Below are 13,488 nucleotides of genomic sequence, written 5' to 3' on the forward strand. Positions count from 1 at the left end.
GTTAATATGAAAGAGATTGATGTAAATCTTTTCTGGATGATAAAAATGCTGCAGCTTCACCAGAAGTAAAATGCTTGAAGAATCAGGAGACCAAGAGCCAGAGTATAGTCAAAGAGATGGTTTATTATGTGCTCAAAGACTACTAAATTGTTTATAAGTCTAAAGATAAGTTGGATACAGTTGGCTTTTATACTCATATGTACATGCAAGCAACATACCTAAAGCCAATAAGGAAAAACACAAGAGAAAAACATGGGAAAAACATAAGACAAAAGACAAAACACCTTGACAAAAACATAACCAAGGCCAGAAACCCCAAAACATCATGAGACCATGAGTATGCAAAAAATCACATTGAACTTAAATGATTGAATCATAATCATGGAAAATAAGAAATATTTAACAAAAATATTATAGTAGGATCAGGAATATTCTGTCAGAAATATTCTGTCTATTTCCATGGCAGGCAAGTTGGGCGATTTAAATGTCTATCAGAAAATGTCTGCAGCTTTAGGATTGACAAAAATAAAATCTGTTGTCTCAAAATGCATGTTTCATTTTAGCCGGTCTTGTACTACTATATGAACCTTAATAGCCTGTCTGACTTTGGAGCAGAACAACAAAACATCTTTCTGTGATGCATCTTAGCTTCCACACCGGTTTCCTCAACCAGTCCACAGATGTGCATGGTAGACTGATTGGCATGCCCAAAGTGTCCGTAGTGTATGAATGGGTGTGTGACAGTATATGTGATTGTGCCCTGCGTTGGATTGGCACCCCGTCCAGGGTGTACCCCGCCTTGTGTCCAATGCTCCCTGGGATAGGCTCCAGGTTCCCCGTGACCTTGATGGATAAGTGGTATAGAAAATGGATGGATAGATCTTGGCTTCCTTTGTAAGTCCTTACCAAACAAAGTCGTGCTAGCCTTCCATACATGGAACCTTTTTGCTGGCAAAACTTGAATGGGGGCTTAATGGTTTTTAATAGGGTTACTTCACTATACAAGATTTCAATAACTATCTTTGCTGCTGTTCAACACAGATCAGATGTGCATAGTTTATAGAATCCATTTCAATTTTATAATGAGCTTACAGTAGTTACAGCTAATAACTTATGTTTATATGCAGACCTGACTTCAGTTTTCCAAGCATCATTGACCATGTTAACAGGTAATATTTTTTTTTTTTATGACTAAATGCTAGCAACTTGATACCAGCTTGCACTATTTGTTGATGTGATGACATAATGTTTACATGACACACATTATGTATTTTGGCCACACACACCACTATTTTTCACAGACTCATTGTGGCTGCAGTCTACACACCTACAGCCTGCTCTCCAAAGCCACAAGCAATATATTGTAGAGCCTAGTATAGTAAAGAAATAACAATATCCCCAAAAGGCGAATGTAACATAATTGATTTCATTTAAAGTGGGTTTATATCGTCATACTGCCCAGCCCTGGCACCCAGTGTTTCCGGAATAAGCTCAGGATGAAGCAGTTACTGAAGATGAATAAAAAAATAAATAAAATGATAAATTAGTGACTCTCTCTACATACTTTCTATTGGCTATTTAAATGAAAGGGCATATATATATATATATATATATATATATATATATATATATATATATATATATATAATAATTTCCTTTCTTTTTCAAATGCCTAAGTGTGTTAAACATATTGGACATATCTAAGTCTTCTTGATCTAAGGTCTACTTACCTTCTCAACAGATTTGTAGAATAATGTGAGCTAAACCATCTGTTTATTTTCAGCCCAGCTCTAGTATTGACTGCGCACCTCAACTTCTCTTTTCTGTCAGATTGCTTAAATGTTCCACTGCTGATTGTGCTCTGTTTCATGTTGGAGGCAAAACTTCAGTGCACCTGCAAAGTGGCAATGCAGAGGCACACACATGAGAACAGACGCCACGCACACAGAGAAAATGAGAGCATTAATTTAATAGGCTCTGTCAAAAGCAATTTACTCTAATGATTCACCTTGCAAAAAAATTAATGGCAGAAGTGCATCTGTATGAGTCACGCAGCTTTGCAATCCCCAATGGTATTGAGCACAAGGCTTTGACAGGGGAGTTTGAGTGCTTGTGTTGAGCCTTTTGTTTGGCATTTCAAAACTAATTTTTTCTCTGATAATGTCTAGTGAATCCAAATGCAAATGATTTCCATATTTATGTTAAGTATTTTGTACTCAACCAAATACAAGTACAACAAGCACTTTCTCTGTTATTGATGTAGATTGAACCAGAGGGGAAAAATGTGGATCCAGTACACCTGAAAATACCTAGCTTACTGTTCTCTACCACTCAGCACATCACAGCAATTTATTCTCGAATTGCTTTTTGTTACAAAGAATGTTTCTCTATGTAATATCTTTATTGTGCAATGGCCATCCAATATATAGGGCTTGGGAATGTGATGTTTCAGTGAAGTGAGCCACCATACTTGTTGTATTAGCCAGCCTTATCTAGTGAGCTGCTTGTTCCTGCATGAAGCAATAGGAGGGAAGCAATAGGAGGGGAGCAATCAGTCTTTAAAATGACAGAAACACGAAAAGGCTTGTGTTTCAGTGATAACGCGTAAAAACAAGGCATTCTGTTGCTCCTAGTATTTTTATTCTGTATCTTGACATCCCTCAGCTACTGTGAACAAATTATGAGCTTATTGGAGAAGTTTGCACCATTTTTTCCCCCCTCTCCTTTTAGTATTCAGAAACCTTCAGAGTGATGGTATTTCTGTTTCACACAGTTTGTGTTGCTGGCAGCTCTCCCCTATCATGCAACAGCTATCAACAGAGGAGGGTGAAGGCTAGCACATGCTTTTTCCATGACACGTGAAACCAGCCACCGCATCTTTTAAAACTACTGCTTGTTTCGAAAGATGCTTGAAAATACAGGATTAGGAAATAGCATTTACAAAATATCCCTTTACATGCTGCTGTATGTGCACACACACTGTACGTCTCGCAATTTCCTTATGTTTAAAATTCCTAGCTAAGATTGTCAGCAATTAGAGCTGCAACAACTAATCGATAATCAGCGATTATGAAAATCTTTGTCAACGAAACTCATTATCGATTAGTTGGTCTGCATGCAGCACATTTACTCATTGTTACTTCTGTTCCTAAAACACGCATTGGAGAGTAAATACTAAAGTCGTGTCCCAAATGACTATACACTTACACTATGCATTGCATACTCTACCGTCAAGTGTGTGGATTTTAGAAGGATAATATCATCTCAAATATATCACTAGCGGATTTTTTACTAACCGGAAGTATAAGCTGCTTCCTAGTAGACGGCGCATGATGTCATACGCACGTAATGTGACTCTGCTAGCTTTAGCAGATACCCAAAGTCACAGACAATGACGTTCTTCAGTTTACTGTTTGTCAACATAACCTTTTATAAAAAGTAATGCATAAATACTATTATATAATATAAACTTGTATATTAGTTTATATTCTATATAAGCATTTATGGATTATTTTTATGGATGCACAAAAAACACTGAATTAAACTACAGTCCTAAATGAATAATATATATTCTGATGTGTGTATTGGGTTCTTTTCAGTCTTGTATAATTGGACAAACAGTTGTGTAAAGTTTTAGTCTGAAGTTTATATTTGTAATACTCAGTTTGTGGGTTTTATTATAAATAAACGAAAAAATGGTACTGAAACCCCCCCCCCCCCCCATCAATCGATTAATCGAAAACATAATCGGCCAACTAATTGATTATGAAAATAATTGTTAGTTGCAGTCCTATCAGCAACATTTTATTTCATTCTGGCCAATAAAAAATATGAACTTCAAATTACACTCTTGGGTAAAATAAGTTGGTAGACCTTATGTTTGGGGACAGATAATTCTCACTCATTATTGTGTGGTAGAGTCTTCCATCTATCTCCTGCATACTGCATTAGAGACTCTACCATTCGATCTCTAATTCCATCTGTCATTTGAATTTCTAATTTATTCTTTTCTATATATTGTCTGTGTTTTTGTGTTCTATAATTCGTTTTTGAATTGTGGAATAAATTGTTTAATCTGACTAGCCTCAACTGGCTTTCCTTCAAGAAAGTAGAAAGATACAGATACAGTACCTCTGTGTTAAACCACTGAGACTGTAAAAGTTATAATGTATGGTACAAATTTTACCTATCAGTTAAAGCAGCGAGACTATAACATCCCATTTTAGTAAAAACCCTCATCTTTTATATAACGAGAAATATGCAAGGGTGAGTCATATGAAAACCTTAATTATTTTTTATTTTGCATTCTTATTGCATATACACTGATCAGCAATAACATTAAAAACTCTGACAGGTGAATCTAATAACATTATCTCGTTACAATGGCACCTGTCAAGAGGTAGGATATACTGTATTAGGCAGCAAGTAAACAGTCAGTTCTCAAAGTTGGTGTGTTGGAAGCAGGACCAGTGAGTAATATAAGGATCTGAGCTATTTTTGACAAGGGCCAAAAACATCTCCAAAACAGCAGGTCTTGTGGGGTGTTCTGAGTATGCACTGGTTAGTACCTACCAAAAGTGATCCATGGAAGGACAACTGGTGAACCGGCGACAGGGTCATGGGCACCCAGGACTCATTGATGCATGTGGGGAGTGAAGGCTAGCCCATCCGGTCCAATCCCTCAAAACAGCCACTGTAGCAAAAATTGTTGAAAAAGTAAATGCTGGCTATGACAGAAAGGTGTCAGAACACACAGTGCATCACGGCTTGCTGTGTATGGGACTGCATAGCTGCAGACTGGTCAGAGTGCCTATGCTGACCCCTGCCCACCACCAAAAGTGCCTACAATGTGCATGTGAGTATCAGAACTGGACCATGTAGCAATGGAAGAAGGAGGCCTGGTCTGATGAAGCACGTTTTCTTTTACATCATGTGGACGACCGGGTGCATGTGTCTTGCTTTCCTGAGGAAGAGATGGCACAGGGATGCACTATGGGAAGAAGGCAAGCTGCCAGAGGCAGTATGATGCTTTGGGCAATGTTCTGCTAGGAAACCTTGGGTCCTGGCATTCATGTGGATGTTATTTTGACACGTACCACTTAGTTAAACATTGTTGCAGACCCATTTCATTGCAACGGTATTCCCTAATAGCAGTGTCCTCTTTCAGCAGCATAATGTACCCTGCCAAACTGTAAAATTGTTCAGGAATGGTTTGAGGAACATGATGAGTTCATGGTGTTGACTTGACCTCCATATTGTCCAGATCTCAATACAATCGAACATCTGTGGGATGTGCTGGACAAACACGTCTGACCCATGGAGGCCCCACCTCGCTACTTGCAGGACTTAAAGGACCTGTTGCTAAAATCTTGGTGCCAGATACACAGCACACCTTCAGAGGTCATGTGGAGTCCATGCCTCAATGGGTCAGAGCTGTTTTGGTGGCACAATGGAGACCTACACAATATTAGGAAGGTGGTTTTAATGTTATGAGTGATCGGTGTAGGTGTCACAAAGGTTTCTTAGGATTAAGTTAGACATAGAAGGGGCTATTGAGAACAATAGACCAGTAGTACATTTTTACTTTTGCAACTACAAATTTAAAAGTTAAAAGTCACACTTTTAAGGTTTTGATTTGACTCGTTTTTATGTACACCTAGGCATATATTTGTAAATGTTTCCATTGCTTGTGTAGGTAAGCAGAGGGAGAACTTCATTTGCATAACACAGCAAAGCCTACAATTTTCACCTAAAATGTCACATTGATGCAGCCCTTTGCTGTCAGTAAAGCCAAACAGAACATTACAACTACCTGCTGCTGTCTCTTTCTGTCCCGTTTCTGTCACTTAGAAGATAACATCCTTCTTGTTGGTGTATTTCTTTATTATTATTTTTTTGGGGGGGGGTTCTTTTTTTGGTGTGTGCAGTTTGATATGAGATCATAAAATCATTTGGGCTCAATGAGTTTCCTTCTAGCAATTCAATTTTAAATACCGCTAAAGTTAATTTATCATAGCTAACTCTGAGAGGCCTTATGCTGAATATTGCTTCAGTATTCTGACTTCACAATATGAATATTACATTTGGAATTAGCATAAGATAGAGTGAGTGTGCCAGGGTTATAAATGATTTTCAATATAACTGGGAAAAGAAATAGCTTTAAACCATAAGCAGGATGTGGTTCCTTGCCGCAGTTATTTCTCATCATTTTATGACAATTTTTGTCACTAAAGTCATCGGTTGATCTCTTTGAAGTTGAAGAGAATCATATTACTAGTGCATTATGGGACTACCAAACTATGCATGCTTTTTGTCATTTTGTAGATGAGCATTTATTGCTTCAAGTTGCACAAACAAAACTATTCAAATAATTTTCTGTGTCCAGTTTCTGTAGAGCTCAGCTTGGATTTCACTTTAGATAGACTAAAATGTCTGTTTACAGGTATTCTAAGACTTCTAATAAAAAGACATTACCATCACATGATATACTGAATATACCCATATCAATACTTATTTCCCCCTTTGTATATGTTGGGATTGGGCATTTGTTTTATTTAATTTTTTTTCCTGAAGTTTTACAGAAGTTTGAAAAGCTCAGTGTTGGGTTTTACAGCATATCGTATGTCATTCACTCATTTTTGAAATTGAATTTTTAGGGATATTTAGAAAGGAATGTGAAAGCTAACTAGACTTGGTTGTCTGGGTTAGTCACAGTGTATGATCAGATGGTACTTCAATGTTCCTTACTCTGGTGGTTCTCATCCCTTTTGTGTCTGGCTGTGAGTCCCCAAAAAATTTGTAACCCTCTCTCTGGACTCCCAGTAAATCATGCTACAGCAACCTCAGTTTCTCTGTCCACCTCCTGCACTGCAGTGTGTCTGTGTAGTCCACTATGTTGTAAGCATATTACCTCGGCTGCCATTCTTAACATGTTCCTAACAATGGCTTTCCAAACACACCGAAGAACATGGCATTGCTGACCATGACTAAATGAAACAAATATGTATTATTGGTTAAGCTAGTTTTTGTTTGCTTGTTTTGGCACAGCACATCACCTTTCTTCACAACCACTCTCTTTCAGCTTATAATAACAATGTGATAAATACTGACAATGGGTAAGAGCTGTTATGGAAAACTCATTATTTAAAACAACTTTCTAAGAAACAATGAGGGGATTTGATTTTTTTCCCTTTTGTTTTATTTATATATTATACACACTCACAATCAAGGATGTGTAAAGACACTTTTATAAAAATAATTTATAATACATTTGTCCTTTTTTTTTTTTTTTTTACCTGCAGCTTGTGTGGGTCGATTAATGCGATCATACCATGAAACCATAAGTGTCTCTGCATCACATCCCCTTATCTCACACATTCTCTCTTACTGTATTTCTCATATGAGCTTTCTATCTCATCTGTCTTTCACTGACCTACTGCTGATACTCCACAGAGCAACAGATTCTTTGTCTATGTGTCTGTTTCTCTTCAGCTAGATCGACAGCTTGCTACCACTGAGAGACACACAAGGGTAAATCAGCTGCTGTAGACTTTAAAGATGTGGTTTCTTAGAGCAAGGTTAAGGCTCATGTTAAAAAGAGTTGCGGAATGAAAAACTCTGAGCATAGAAAGTTGTTGAAGACACATTCACCTACACTCATGTCAAAAATAAGTACACCCCATGGAAATTGTTGGCATATTTGGACAAGTAACATTCGATCATCTTTGAAACAGTGCCTATTAATAAAGTTGATGTACTAAAACCACAAGGAAAAATTGCTTTTTCAATCATTTATTCAACAGAAAAATCAATAGATGTGATATTCTTCTGTGGAAAAATGAACCCTTTAGCAGAAATAACTTTAGGCATAACTAGGCATTTTGCATAATTGTCCACCAATCAGACATCGGCTTGCTGGAATTTTTGACCAGTCTTTCATTCAATATTCTTTCAGTTGCAAGATGTTTGAAGATTTTCTTCCTTGCACTGCCTGTTTGGGTATACTTTGGATAGGCTTTTTAGGCTAATTTTACAGGAGCTTTAAGAGGTTAAATCCCCCGACATTTCAATGGGATTTAAATCTGGATTTTGACTACACCTTTCCATAACCCTCCATTTCTTCTATTTGAGCCGTTCCTTGGTGGATCCTTGCTCTTTCTGATTGTAGAAGCATGCACTTTGACACCAACAGTTGCAAGACTTACTAGCAGATCCTGTGATGAAATTTGGGGTTCTTGAAGGCCTTATAGAACTCTTCAGATCTTGACATAATGACACAACACACCTCAATAACAGAGGGAACACCAGACCCTAGATACAGTGCCCTCCACTAATATTGGCACCCTTGGTAAATATGAGCAAAAAAGGCTGTGTAAAATAGTCGTTATTGTTTAACCTTTTTGATTATTTTTTGTTTAAAAAAAATCACAAAAATACTCATGGATATGAAACAATTGCAAACACAACACAGGTTTATAAAAATAAATATAGGTAGGTGTGCAACAATTATTGGCCTTTTTTTTAGTCAATACTTGTGCTACCTCCCTTTTCCAAGATAACAGCTGAGTCTTCTTCTATAACGTCTGATGAGGTTGGTGAATAAATGGGAAATGATCTGAGACCATTTCCTCCATACAGAATCTCTCCAGATCCTTCAAATTTCGAGGTCCATGCTGGTGGACTCTCCTCTTCAGTTCACCCCCAGGTTTTCTATGGGTTTCAAGTCAGGGGACTGGGATGGCCATGGCAGGACCTTGATTTTGTGGTCAGTAATCCATTTTTGTGTTGATTTTGATGTTTGTTTTGGATCAGTGTCCTGCTGGAAAATCCAGCCACGGCCCATTTTAAGCTTTCTAGCAGAGGCAGTCAGGTTTTCATTTAATATCTGTTGATATCTGATAGTCCATGATGCCATGTATCCTAACAAAATGTCCAGGTCCTCTGGCAGAAAAACAGCCCCAACACATTTGTTTATTGCCAAAAAGCTCTATTTTGGTTTCGTCTGACCATAGAACCCGATCCCATTTGAAGTTCCAGTAGTGTCTGGCAAACTGAATATGCTTTTGTTTTTGGATGAGAGTAGAGGCTTTTTTCTTGAAACCCTTCCAAACAATTTGATGTAGGTGACTTTGGATTGTAGTTTTGGAAACTTTCTGACCCCAAGACACAACTAATTTTTGCAATTCTCCAGCTGTGATCCTTGGAAATTTTTTGGCCACTCGAACCATCCTCTTCACAGTGTGTTGAGACAATGTAGACACACATCCAATTCCAGGTTGATTCATAACTGTGATGAGGTGGAGGGAGAAGCCAGGTTGTGAGGTTGCAGACCTGGCACTGATTTGGCTAAGCAGTGGGAGAGAGAGAGAGAGAGAGAGGAGCTTCTGGAAGCACCAGTGAGGGAGAGAGAGACAAGCGTGCTCTATGTTTGGTGTATGTTGGTGTATTTTACGTTACGTTTGCATTCTTTTGATTATTAAACTTTATGTTCAACCGGTTCCCGCCTCCTCCTAGCCTGTTGTGAAGTTTGTTACAGTAACATTTCCAGTTGACTGTAAAATCTTATTTATTGCCCTGATGGTGGAAATGGGCATTTTCAATGCTTTTGCTATTTTCTTATAGCCACTTCCCATTTTGTGAAGCTCAACAACCTTTTGCCGCACATCACAGCTATATTCCTTGGTGTTACCCATTGTTATGAATGACTAAGGGAATTTGGCCTATGTGTTACCTTATATTTATACCCCTGTGAAACAAGAAGTCATGGTTGAACACTTTCCATTTCCTAGTCACCCAGGTGTACTAAAAAATTAAAATATCAATGGGAATATACTTCAAATATATTTTTTTTCTCATATGAATTCATAGGGGTGCCAATAATTATTGCACACCTATATTTAACAAATATATTTTTTTTGGATAAACCTGTGTTTGCAATTGTTTCATATCCATGAGAGCAGAGTATTTTTGTGAGTGTTTTTTTAAACAAAATATCAAAAAGTTAAACAATAAAGACACAGATTTTTCACAGCCTTCTTTTCTCATATTTACCAAGGGTGCCAATATTAGTGGAGGGCACTGTATGAGAGGGGTATAAAGAAGACCAGTTCCACCTGCACTCCCTAAACGGGTTTTAATCACCCAATCTTGAACACATGAGTCTAATTTTGTGGGTTTGAAGGTGTGATAAATGTAGCAGTGTACTTTACTTTTTCCATATGACGGATCTGTTTTTTTGTTTTCCATGGGGTGTACTTATGACTATAAATATATTTTACTTACAAGTCCTTGGCTAAAAGTGATGAACACAACGCATCACATGGCTTAGAAAATAATGATAAATAGAAAATAGATCTCTGCTTCTGTGCCATATCTTTTTATATCTCTCATGTTGTAAATACTGCGATCTTTACTGTTCAGAAATACAAACGTGGCAGAATTCAGTGCTAAACACTCTTAAAAAAGAAAGTGTAACTGTTGGGGGAAAAAAAATACACAAAAATAAAGCTAATTAACATGCCAGGACAGGTGATGCGATGTTAATCTTGTAAAATGGTATATAAAATGATTGGATCAATGCCTGTAGCAATAAACCAGTTATTTCACACTGATATTTTCTGTGTTTTGTTATAACTGTTCAGGTAGCTTGAACTGCACTGTAGATTTGGGAGACAGGCTTTGGGAGCATGGGCATTGTAAGGAAATGTGGTCAAAGAGTAAACAACTCCATGTTTTTCTAGTAAACCACTGTAACCACTAGCCCAAATTTTGCCTAATGTACCTTTTTTATTTATATTATTTATTTTATTATTGGAAAACATGTAACGTTTACATGTGAGAAATACCAAGTACTCGAGTTACAGCAAGTGATAGAGTAGAGAAAAGACAAAAAAAAAGATTCATTATGATTGTAGGTGTTAATTGTTAATGTGTAGTTTGTATGTATTTAGTGATTAGGCACGTATTGCAGTGTGTGTTTGTGTGATACATACATGCGTACATACGTACTTGCGTATATATGTATGTATGTATGTATGTATGTGTCAGGTCATGTATGTTTGTGCAATTTTAAGTATATCTATATGAATAGTATTTTTAAGATTATTCTGGTGGACTGCCTCACACCTCCTCACAGCCCCATGGTGAGAGAGACCCCACAAGGAGTAGGTCACTAAAAGATGCTGCAAGCCCCAGTCCAGTTACCTTCAGTAAATTGATATTACTATATAACAAGAAAACAATCATTTATAAACCTTCGATATGAATAATTTATGGGGGAAAAATGACTTGTCAGTATGAATGAAATGAACATGCAGGACACACTGTGCTGTATTTGATCCACAACTGGCACTAAAGTTAATGAGTTGTAAAATATAATAATGAGAATTCTGTTATTGCACAGCAGTTACAATTATTAAATTAATAATTAAATTAATTTAATATTTTGTTTGGACTAATTTGAAATGCAAATTCAACGCCAAAGCCAACGTGTTTGCTTTTGGAGGACTTAAATCAGGACTTGTGAAGTTGTTGCGTGCAGTGTGTAAAAAGACTCTGTGTGTGTGTTGTGGTTTGTGGGTATGCGTGAATGCCGCTGCTGACAGCTTGTGTGTAAAACCCAAATGAAGAGACTGAGAAAGAGATTAATAATTGCCAAGATTCTGAAAGTTACACCAGTTAAAAAATATCTTGCTGTGGAGGTTCTATATAAACCCTTAATCTGAATGATGTCAAAAAGTGTCTTTTAAATCTTTAATAAAGCTTTAGATGGCATGTATGGCTGGGCTCTACAGTGCAACCATTTCAGTCGCATTTTCAACTGAAAAGTAATTTATGTGGCTGTGAAAAAGTGTGTATATATAGGCACCAGTGCGAGTGACCTGCTCGAAGAATAATAAAAACTACAAGTCTAAAATGCGCAGCAGTTACTTTCGCACTGCTTTTCATTACCTCAGTCAACCGAATAAGTGTGTAAATACTGCAAAGAAGCCATTTTGATGACAAGAGTAACTCTGTACATCATCTGCTTCTCTCAACTTGCCGATCTCACAAACCACCATCTTTTATTGATCCCGCAAAATGCTCACGCATACACGCATGCTTGTGTAGCCGCAGTGAGTAAATTTATAATAATGCTAATGCTCCAAGGTGGGGTGTAATTCAAACTTTATTAAATAATTCCTCACCAATCATAATCAAGATTAACAACTGTTCAGTCTGCAAACATACAGTACACTGCCGCTCTCCCTTCACTCTCTTCACCAACTCTAATAGACAGCACATTCACTTCATTTAAGCTCACGGTTGCCAGATATCACTGGAAAAGTCTACTCCAGTTTAAATGTTTTGATTTAAGCCCCCAAAAACACAATATTATCAGTAGACATGGCAACACTGTACTGGGGAAACCGATCTGAACAACTGATAAACAAACAAAAATATTAAATATTTAAAAAATATATATATTTTAAATTAAATAGTGTTTAATTACTATGGGTTGCATTTAATATCAATTTCACATTAAGCTTAGTTTGCCATTTCCTTGGAAAGCTATTAGCCTTCATTTTCCTAATATAGATATATTTTTTTTAAATTAGTCTACTTTTAATTAGGACTCTTTATTGTTCAAGATATTTAAAAAATAAATATTTTATGCTTTTTTTTTTTTATTATTTATCAATTAACCAACAGTATTTCTCATTGCTATTATTTTAATTCAATTAACAGTGACTATAAGCAGAGAGCTTACATTTAACTGTAATACATTTAACTATGATAGACCTCCTGATTAACGCTTAAGCAAAAAATAAAGATTGGTATCTGGATCAGTATTGGTCCATCAAGATGACAAGAAATCTTGTGGCACATTGATGTTACTATCTCTTTAAAAAAAATAAATAAATAACAACAAAAAAAACCTAAACTTCAACTGTGCTCCTAAATTATTGACTGTGCTCCAAAATTTTTGTAATTAGGAGCACAAGTGCTCCTAAGCAAAATTGTAACCATAGAGACCTGTATATGGCATAAGCTGTGTCTGAGCCCAGTATTATTTTAAGAGAAAGTGAGGATTACAGCTGATTAGTGAAGAGTGGGGTTTAACACAGAGGTTTTAACCTTTACCCATTAAATAGGTCTAAATCTTACAGCATCTCCAGGGAAACTTGGATGTTTGGCCTTTTTATCTTGCTTTAAAAGAAACCCAAGATTTACAAATGATGCATGATGCCTATAAATAATTCCTGCCATGTTTTATTTGATGAGCCCACAAGTGCTCCAGTATACACATGATCGTGCTCTCTTAACCACTGTTATACTTCTTTTACTCAGATGGACCTTGCAGAACCTTGTTCTGATTCAATTATCATACAACCCAAATTGCATTATCTAGTGATTTTCCCCCATTAGTGCTGCTCGAAGAGTGAAGAGAACCTTAACGCTGATGTATGTGGCCTGTGGTTATAGAAACCAGCAAGAAAATGTTAATGA

The 13,488-nt window shown here is 36.8% G+C and overlaps 1 protein-coding gene across 2 annotated transcripts in view; it reads left to right on the plus strand.

Moving 5' to 3' along the window:
* b3galt1b (UDP-Gal:betaGlcNAc beta 1,3-galactosyltransferase, polypeptide 1b) overlaps window positions 1–13,488 on the plus strand; it is a 123,382-nt gene that overhangs the window by 20,844 nt on the left and 89,050 nt on the right. The window lies entirely within an intron of this gene.

The sequence above is a fragment of the Ictalurus furcatus genome, chromosome 6 (assembly GCF_023375685.1).
Source record: "Ictalurus furcatus strain D&B chromosome 6, Billie_1.0, whole genome shotgun sequence".
Classification (NCBI taxonomy): Eukaryota; Metazoa; Chordata; class Actinopteri; order Siluriformes; family Ictaluridae; genus Ictalurus; species Ictalurus furcatus.